Here is a 9,874-nt window from a genome sequence, read left to right on the forward strand (position 1 = left end):
TTATGACAGTTCAAAACAGAGAGTCCACTGTATCTTGAGCATCTGCTTCTGCAGATCCAGGGAGCACATACATGGAGAATAGAGGGTCATATTATAAAGAGATAGTTAAGAGATGGGCTCCACATGTGTAGAAGGCTTTCCTTATGCTTTGTATAGACTTCTTTTTTAATATTGTAAAGAGAGCAACTTTATAAGGGACAAGAATAGTCAGAATTATGCACAACTGTATTGACCCAGAGAAAATAAATACAATCAGAAAATTAATGGAAGGGTCAGTACAGGAAATTTTAAACAATGGTACAATGTCACAGTATATGTCCTGTATATGATAGAATTTTAGAACATTAAACTGAATTTAAAAACATTATGAAGTATGGCATGAGCAAGGCTACCTAAAAATGACCAAACCAACAGCTGGATGCTTAGTCTATTGGTTATAATTACTGGATAATGTAACGGTTTGCATATGGTCACATAGCGATCATATGCCATTGTTACCAACAAAAACCATTTTGTGGTTACACTGATACAAAGGGAAAAAATTGTATCTTCCATTCAGTGAGAGATATCATTTTGCTCTTGGCAAAGAAATTCACCAACATCTGGCTGGGGCCAGGAGGAGGTCACTGTGGATGATATCCAGGCATCCACAAAAGCCAAATTCCCAAGGAATAAGTATATGGGGATGTGAAGATGAAGGTCCTTACATAAAAGAGCAATCAGACCAAGATGCCCCATGACAGTGATGAGATATATCACCAAGAATACCAGTAACAAGGGGATTTGCCATTTTTGTTGATATGTAAGTCCTATGAAAATAAACTCTATCAGTAACATTGCATTTTCTTTTTCCATCTCCTCACTGGGCAGTGTCTGAAGTACATGGAGTAAATGAAAGGAATAGTCAGTAAGAAATTATAAAGTGAACCTATGGAGGAAGAGAGTTGAAATGAAACATGCACTTCAGAATTTCCTCTTAATTTTGTTTATTATACCTCCTTAATAGATGGGATCTTTTTTTTGCGGGGGGGATGGGAATAAATGCAATCATTTAAATTCAAAAAATGTGAATCAATGGACAGACTTAGAAAAATGAAAGACATTCTAAATATGTGCTAAATTTATGGACTTTATTATGTTGAGATATGTTCCCTTTATACCCACTTTGAGGAGAGTTTTTATCATGAATAGATGTTGAATCTTGGCAAGTGCTTTTTCTGCATCTGTTGAGATGATCATATGATTTTTATCATTCCTTTTATTAATATGGTGTATCACATTATTTGTGAATACTGAACCATCTTTTCATCCCTGGAATAAATCCAACTTGATCATGGTATACGATCCTTTTTATATTTGTTGGATATGGTTTGCTAATATTTTGTTGAGGATTTTTGCATCTATCTTGATCAAAGATATTGGCCTATTATTTTCTTTCTTTAGTGTCTTTGTCTGGTTTTGGTATCAGGATAGTGGTGGCCTCATAGGATGAATTTGGGACTGTTCCCTCCACTTCAGTTTTTGAAATGTGTTGAGAAGTTTAGGTATTACCTCTTCTTTATATGTTTAGTACAATTCCCCAGTGAAGCTGTCTGGTCCTGTACTTTTTTTTTTTCTTTTAATAGATCTTTATTGGAGTGTAATTGCTTCACAATACTGTTAGCTTCTGTTGTACGCCAAAGTGAATCAGCCATATGCATACATATGTCCCCATATCCCCTCCCTCTTGAGCCTCCCTCCCATCCTCCCTATCCCACCCCTCTAGGTGGTCACAAAGCACTAAGCTGATCTCCCTGTGCTATGCTGCTGCTTCCCACTAGCTATTGGTTTTACATTCGGTAGTGTATATATATCAATGCTACCCTCACTTCACCCCAGCTTGCCCCTCCCACCCCATGTCCTCAAGTCCATTCTCTATGTCTACATCTTTAAATTGCCTGTTTCTACTTGATTCAGTTTTGGCAAGGGGCAAATTTCTTGAAATATACACCCTGCCAAAACTGAATCAAGAAGATGCAGGACCATTGGTCCTGTATTTTGTTTGAAGGGACTTTTAAAAATTACAGATTCTATTTCACTACTGGTGACCAGTCTGTTCAAATTGCTTGTTTCTTCTTGATTCAGTTTTGACAGGGTGTATATTTCAATAAATTTGCCCATTTTTTCTAGGTTGTCCAATGTGTTGGCACATGACCATTTGTAGTATTCTCGTAAGATTTTTTGGATCTCTGTGTTATCAGCTGTTATTTCTCCGCTTTCATTTCTTATTTTATTTATTTGGGTCCTTTCTTTTCTTATTGGTTAGCCTGGTTAATGGTTTATCAATTTTTTATCATATCAAAGAACCAGTTCTAGATTTCTTTGATCTTTTCTATTGTCATTTTGATCTCCATTTTGTTTATTTCCTCTCTGACCTTTATTATTTCCTTCCTTCTGCTAACTTCGGGCTTTGTTCTTCTTTTTCTAAATCTTTTAGTTGGTTAGGTTGTTTATTTGCTTTTTGTTTGTTTATTTGTTATTGAGAATGGCCTGAATGGCTATAAAGCCTCCTCTTAGAAATGCTTTCGCTGAATCGTATAGATTTTGGAGTGTTGTGCTTCCATTTTCATTTGTCTCAAGGTATTTTCTGATTTCTGCTTTGATTTCATCATTGACCCATTGGTTTTTTAGTAGCATGTTCTGTCATCTCCACTTGTTTGTTCTTTCCTCATTTTTCTTCTTGTAATTGACTTCTAGTTTCATAATGTTGTGGTTGGAAAAAATGCTTTATATAATTTCTATTCTCTTAATTTTGTTGAGACTTGTTTTGTGGCCTAACTTGTAATCTGTCCTGGGGAACATTCCATATGCACTTGAAAAGAAAGTATATTCTGCTATTTTTAGCTGTAGTGTCCTGTATATATCTATTAAGTTCTACTGGGCTTACATGTCATTTAAGACCACTCTTGCCTTATTGCTTTTCTGTCTGGATGATCTGTCCATTGATGTAAGTGGACTGTTAAAGTACCCTACTATTATTGTATTATTTTCAATTTCTCCCTTTATGTCTGCTAGTATTTGTTTGATATATTTAGGTGCTCTTGTATTAGGTGCATATATGTTAATGAGTATAACATCTTCTTGTATTAATACTTTGATCATAATATAATGCCCTTCTCTGTCTTTCATTATAGCCTTTGTATTTTTTTTTTGTTTTTTTGTTTTTTTTTTTTTAAGTCTGGCCGCACAGTTGATTGGTCCCTCTTCCCGCCCTCTAGCCTTTGTTTTAAAGTCTATTTTGTCTGATGTGAATATTGCTAACCCCCACTTACTGGTCATTTCTGTTTATATGAAATATCTTTTTCCAACTCTTCCTTTTCAGTCTGTTTGTCTTTATCCCTGAAAGCAGTCTCTTGAAAGCAGCCTATTGAAGAGTCCAATGAGCCATTCTTTGTCTTTTGATTGGAGCATTTGGTCCATTGTCATTTACAGTAATTATTGACATTTTATTACTTGTTTTCTGGTTGTTTTTGTAGTTCTTCTCTGTTCATTCTTTCTTCCTTTTTCTTCCTTTGTGGTTTTATTATTTTCTTTAAGAGTATGCTTGCATTCTTTGTGTGTGTGTGTGTGTGTGTGTGTGTGTGTGTGTATGTGTGTGTGAATCTATTGTACATTTTTGCTTTGTGGTTACCATGGGATTCCTAAATGTTGACCTGTATATCTACTTGCTTTAAACTGGTAGTTTGCACTCAAACACAATCTAAAAGATGTACATTTTGGGGCTTCCCTGGTGGCGCAGTGGTTGAGAGTCCGCCTGCCGATGCAGGGGACGGGGGTTTGTGCCCCGGTCTGGGAAGATCCCACATGCCGCAGAGCGGCTGGGCCCGTGAGCCATGGCTGCTGAGCCTGCGCGTCCGGAGCCTGTGCTCCGCAATGGGAGAGGCCACAACAGTGAGAGGCCTGTGTACAAAAAAAAAAAAAAAAAAAAAAAAAAAAAAGATGTACATTTTTACTCCTCTACCTAACATTTTGTGTATTTGATGTCATATTTTATATCTTCATGCTTACCCCTTGACTATTTACTGTAGTTAAAGTTGCTCATACAATTTTTTGTCTTTTAATCTACACACTGGCTTATTTAATTGATTGGTCCTCCCTCCTTACTATATATTTGCCTTTCCTAGTGAGATTTTTTCCCCTTTCTTACAGATTCTTATTTCTTTTCCATTTGGAGAAGACCCTTCACCATTTTAGTATTGATGAATTTCTTTAGTTTTTGCTTGTTTGAGAATTTCTTTATCTCTCATTCTATTCTAAATCATAATCTTGAGGGGTAGAGTATCCTAGGTTTCAAGTTTTTCCCTTTCAGGACTTTGAATACATTATGCTACTCTCTTCTGGCCTGCAAAGTTTCTGCAAAGAAATCAGCTGATAGTCTTATGGGGATTCATTTGAATATGGCTCTTCTTTTTCTTGCTGCCTTAGAGTTCTCTCTTTAACTTTTGTTAGGATATGTCTTGGTATGGATCTATTTGGGTTCATCTTCTTTGGGACCCTCTGTGCTTCATGTACCTGGATATCTATTCCTTCTTCAGGTTTGGGAAATTTTCAACTACAGTTTCCTCAAATACATTTTTTCCACCATTTTCTCTATTTTCTCCTTCTGGAACCCCTATAATGTGAATGTAGAAACACTTCATGGTATTCCAGAGTGCTTTTATTTTTTAAACTTGTTTTTCTTCCTATTGGTTGATTTTCATTATTCTGTCTTCCAAATCACTTATGCATTCTTCTGTATCAGTTGATCTGCTATTCATTTCTTCTAGTGTGTTTTTTATTTCAGCTATTAAATTATTCATTTTTGACTGGGTCTTTTTTGCATTCTAGTCCCTTGTCAAATTGTTCAGTGTTTAGATCAATTATTTTCCCCAATTCAGTTCACATTTTTCCTACCAGTGTTTGAATTTTTTATCTGGTAAATTGTTTATTTATGTTTTATTATTTTTTCAGAAGCCATGAGGATTGGGCTTTGAGGGGGCCCTGTTCCCTTTAAGTGTGTCTTTTTCCCTCTCCCTGTGCTAGAACACTTGCCCCAGCAGAGGGGAGTGTTAAAATGAGTGGGTCACATGCACAGAGGTTCAGTGTGCTGCCTGTGTAGGTGTCCATGGCTCTGCTAAGAGATCTGGGTGGCTTCTGAGGTGCCACTTTAGTAAGTGCCATCAATGGCCACTACTGTCCCACCCAGGCTCTACTCTGGGCCCGGATGACCTCTAAGTCCCATGATCAAGATTCTTCCCCAGTTGTGGCCACCCCCAATCTAATCTATTTTGTTTACTGTCCTCATAAAGACTATCAATCTTAGCAGTAAAACTGCTCCATTATATTCCCACAAATTGGCTATCATTATCCTTTTAAATGTTTTCCAAACAGATAGCTCTTCTTTCCCCTCACCCCATAGAAGTAAAATAAATAAAACAAAAAATTTTTAATTTCATTTATTTAAATTGAAATAAGTTAAATATATTTCTTAAACGTATTGGATATTTTAAATTCTTCAGTTGAATGTTCACTGGCCCTTCCTTCCATTCAGATGTTTGCATGTTTTAATGAATTGTAAGAGTTCCTTATATATTAAAGGTGTTAAACTTTTTCTTTCCCTCATAAATGTCTTAAATATCTTTTCTTGTATTTTTATGTGGCTGTTAACTCTTCTATTTTATTATTATATAAAAGTTTTTAAATTTTATGTAGTCATTGTAAGAGGAACAATTCAGGAAAACAAAGACCTTACCCACCAGTTAAGAAGAGAAAATTTAATTTAGCAAATGGTTTGAAAGTGTTGTAAAATCAAAAAGTCAAACAGGGAATAGTAAGGCAGCCCAGAGATTACTAATGGTAGGAAGCTCCCATGAGGATGAGTGGTTAGTTAACAGAACCCATGATTTGACCCGCATGAGCAGTTTCCCTGCAGGAGGTGGACTCAGTGATAAGATGCAGCTTGTGCTGGAGACATTCCCTACAGCAGTGGAACAGGGCAGAAATATTGTGGGTTTCCCCCCACTCTTTAATTACAGTGCTCATCATTGTCCAAATCTAGCCAGAAGACATTTGAAAGGGAGGGAGTCTGGGAAATAGAGTTTACAGTGGTCCTTAATTATAAAACAAAACACAGGAGAGGAAGTTGGAAAATGGATTGAGGCCAAAAGGCAAATGATCAGAGAATCACATACATCAATTAATCTGCTTATTATTTCTAGATTTGGTCTTTTGGTAATAAATCCTTTCCTTGATATTTCAAAGCATGAAATTTTTTACTGAGGAAAATCGTGAAAAATCATGTCTAACTCTTTAGTAGGTAATATATATGAGTTCTAGCTTAGTGCCTAGCAGATAGTAGGTTCTCAGTAAATTATTTTTTTCTTTCATAATTGTACATATAAGAATCAATAAGTGTTTTGTTTATAAATGTAGAATTTTTAACATTTTATATCTCAATATGCTTGATCAGCATCTCCAGGTTTTTGTTAATGCTATGCATATAACAATACTCATAATTGGAATCAGTCCAGGTTAGTGGTATTCCTAATCTGAATTGACTCATCTACAATTTTTCTGATTCTAAGAAAATTGTGTAAAATTTTCCAGAGTATATCAGAGTAGATTAAAAGCTTGCTTTTATACTTTAGTTTTTCTAACATTTAGAAGAGAAAACCCTTTAAATCTTAATATAATTTTTGAGAACAAATTTTGTTTGGGCTTTTGCTTTTTGTTTGTTTGGAGGCCCAACCTCCAGCCTGGGAACCAAGATCCCACAAGCCATGTGGCTCAGTGGAAAAAAAAAAAAAAGAAAAAGAGGAGCAGTACAATAACAAAGAATAAAAAATAAAATAAAATTAGAAAGGTAAAAAATATATTATGAAAAATAAAAATATAATCGAAACAACTGCAACAAGGTAAAACAAAACCAAAACAGAAAAAAGAAAAAAAAAAAGAAGGGGGGAACAAGCCAAAAGGAGCAGAACAATAACAAAGTATAAAGAATAAAATAAATTTTTAAAAATAAAAGATTTATTAGAAAAAATAAAAATATACACGTGTCAACAACAACAAGGTAAAACGGAACCCCAATCTAAAAGAAGAAGAAGAAAAAAAAAGTCCTTGGCTATAGGGGGCGTGGAGTTTAGGCGGGGGTGGAACTTAGGCAGGGGTGGGGCCTAGGCAGGGCTTAGGCTCAGGACGCACACAGCCAGAAAAGGCCTTTGGGGCGGGGCCTAGGCAGGGCGATGTTAAAGCGAGGTGCAGGGCCTCTGCTTAGGACCTGTGTGGAAGGGGAGAGGCAGCATGAGTGGAGTGTGGGGTTCTGGAGTTTGGAGGTAGGGCCCTGGGTGAGGGTGTGTGGGTGGGGTTTAGGCCCAGCACATTGGAGGGGGTCTCTGAGTGTAGAGGTAGGGCCCTCAGTGCGGGTGTAGGGACAGGGCTTGGGCTCTGTGCGGTAAGAGGGAAGCTCCGAGGGCAGAGGATTAGGCCTGAGAGCCCAACAGGCTCCCCAGTGCCTAAGTGGACAGGGAAAGTGCTGGCCACATTCCCTTCCATTCCTCCGTTCCCCCCTCAGGGTCTCCCACAGGGTCTCCCCCATCCCCCCTGGACCCCTAACCATGGGTGGATCCCGCTGGGTGTAGAAACTCCTCTCCTCCCCCAGCCGCCCCTCAGAGGTGCCGGCCTGTAGGTCCATCCTTTACTGTTGCTCCCCCTTCCCTCCCCCCACTCCCTCAGGACCTGCGCGGCTGGAGGGGGCCTCGGTGGGCAGAGGATCAGGCCCAGGATCTCAGCAGGTTCCTGGGGCCCCAGGTGGGCAGGGGAAACCTGGCTATGCTCCCTTTTGATCCTCTGTCCTCCCGATGGTCCCCCAGTTTCCCCCTTCGGGTGTGGGATCCCTTCTTCTCCCCCAGCTGCCCCTCAGGAGTGCCAGTCCCGTCCCGCCTCCACTTCTCCTCCCCCTTCACTCCCCCCATGCTCCATGTCCTACCCAGTCGCTGGGGGTTCCTCCCGTACCCTAGGTGTCCATGGTACCCCACCAGTGCCTGGTAGGTGCCCTAGTGGACAGGGAATGTGGACGCAAATTCCGCGTCCTCCTAGTCCGCCATCTTGCCTCCACCCCCTCCTTACATATTTTTGAATAAGATATGCAAATACTTTAAGGAATCTGTTAGGCACTAACATCTTAAGTCATTAAAATGGTAGGACAATTATAAATGCAAAAAACTTTGAACACTAGTCAACACATAGCAACATCTAACCTGTACAATTATGTGTTGTTTTAATGAAAGAAGAACACCTATTAGCATTTCTCTTTAACATTTTTGTCAGTGAATCTATGACTTTCTTATTTCTCAGGCTGTAGATAATTGGATTTAACAAAGGAATTATGACAGTGTAAAATAAAGAATCCATCATATCTTGATTATCTGCTTGTGTGGATCCAGGGCACACATACATGAAGAGAAGAGGCCCATAGTATAAAGAGACACATAGGAGTTGGGCTCCACAGGTGGAGAAGTCCTTCCTTATGCCTTCTACAGACTTCTTGTTTAAGATTGTAAAGAGAATAAGTGTGTAAGACACAAGAACGACGAAAATAGTGAACAACTATATTGATCAGAGAAAATAAAAATCATCAGAAAATTAATGGAAGGATCAGTACAGGAAATCTTAAATAATGGTATAATGTCACAGTAAAAGTGATGTACTATGATGGAACTGCAAAAAGTTAATCTGAATAAAAAAGCATTATGAAATATGGCATGGAAAAGGCTACCTATAAATGAAAAAACTAATAGCCAGATGCATAGCCTAGTCGTCATAATCACTGGATAGTGTAATGGTTTGCATATGGCCACATAGCGATCATATGCCATTGTCAGCAAAAAACATTCCATGATTACAGATTGCAAGGGAAAAAAATTGTATCTTGCAATCAAAGAGAGAGATCATTTTGCTGTTGGCAAAGAAGTTGACCAGCATCTTGGGGGCCACTGTGGGTGATAACCAAGTATCTACAAAAGCCAAGCTCCCAAGGAATAAGTACATGGGAGTGTGAAGGTGAGGGTCATTACAGATGAGAGCAATCAGACCACGGTTTCCCACATGGTGATGAGGTGTAGCATTAAGAACAGCAGGAACAAGAGGATTTGCCACTCTGGTTGGTATGTAAGTCCTGTGAGAGCAAACTCTGTCAGCTCTGTTGCATTTTCCGTTTCCATATCCTTAGATGGCCTCTAAAATACAATGCAGTAAATGTAAAGTAACATTTATCAGAAGTTTAAAAAGAAGATTTGGTTAAGCTAATATAAATAAAACCATACACTAGACTGAATGCCATTTATTTTATTTACTCTTTAATACATGAAAAGTATTTCAGGAAATTGCTATATTGGAAAAATGTGATTATTTCAGTTCAAAATATGTATAGGAATAAACAGATTTAGAAGAAAAGAAAGAAATTCTGAACATGGGCAAATTTATGGGGAAGCTATTGAATGAGGTAGGGAAATTCTGTGTGTTTGACATGGATGCACATCAAAAAAATCTTAGAAAGGCCTGGATTATCAAACGAATTGAAAGCCATGTGAATGATCTTCCATTTTATTCTTCAAGTAATAGTCAAGCACTGAAAACTTTTAAGATGTGGAGTGTCATCATCAGTTAGTTTTGAAATTAAATATTTGGTTGTAGAAATAGTCTGCAGGAAGAAGAACCTTGTTTCATGAATACTCTTCAGGAAGTTATGACTGTTGTCCAGTAATTCCCAAACCAGATTACACATCCGAATTGTTTGGGGTAGTTTTCCATGCAAAACATTGAGTCTGAGGTACTACTGTAGAAATTGATTTAGTAG

At 38.0% G+C, this 9,874-nt stretch overlaps 2 pseudogenes; both read right to left on the reverse strand.

The window, feature by feature from the left end:
- Window positions 1-10: 10 nt before the first annotated feature.
- Window positions 11-855, reverse strand: LOC116752675 (annotated as a pseudogene).
- A 7,416-nt stretch (window positions 856-8,271) lies between these two features.
- On the reverse strand, window positions 8,272-9,287 carry LOC116752676 (annotated as a pseudogene).
- Between the last annotated feature and the right edge of the window lie 587 nt (window positions 9,288-9,874).

This window comes from Phocoena sinus, chromosome 4 (genome assembly GCF_008692025.1).
Source record: "Phocoena sinus isolate mPhoSin1 chromosome 4, mPhoSin1.pri, whole genome shotgun sequence".
In the NCBI taxonomy this organism is placed as follows: domain Eukaryota; kingdom Metazoa; phylum Chordata; class Mammalia; order Artiodactyla; family Phocoenidae; genus Phocoena; species Phocoena sinus.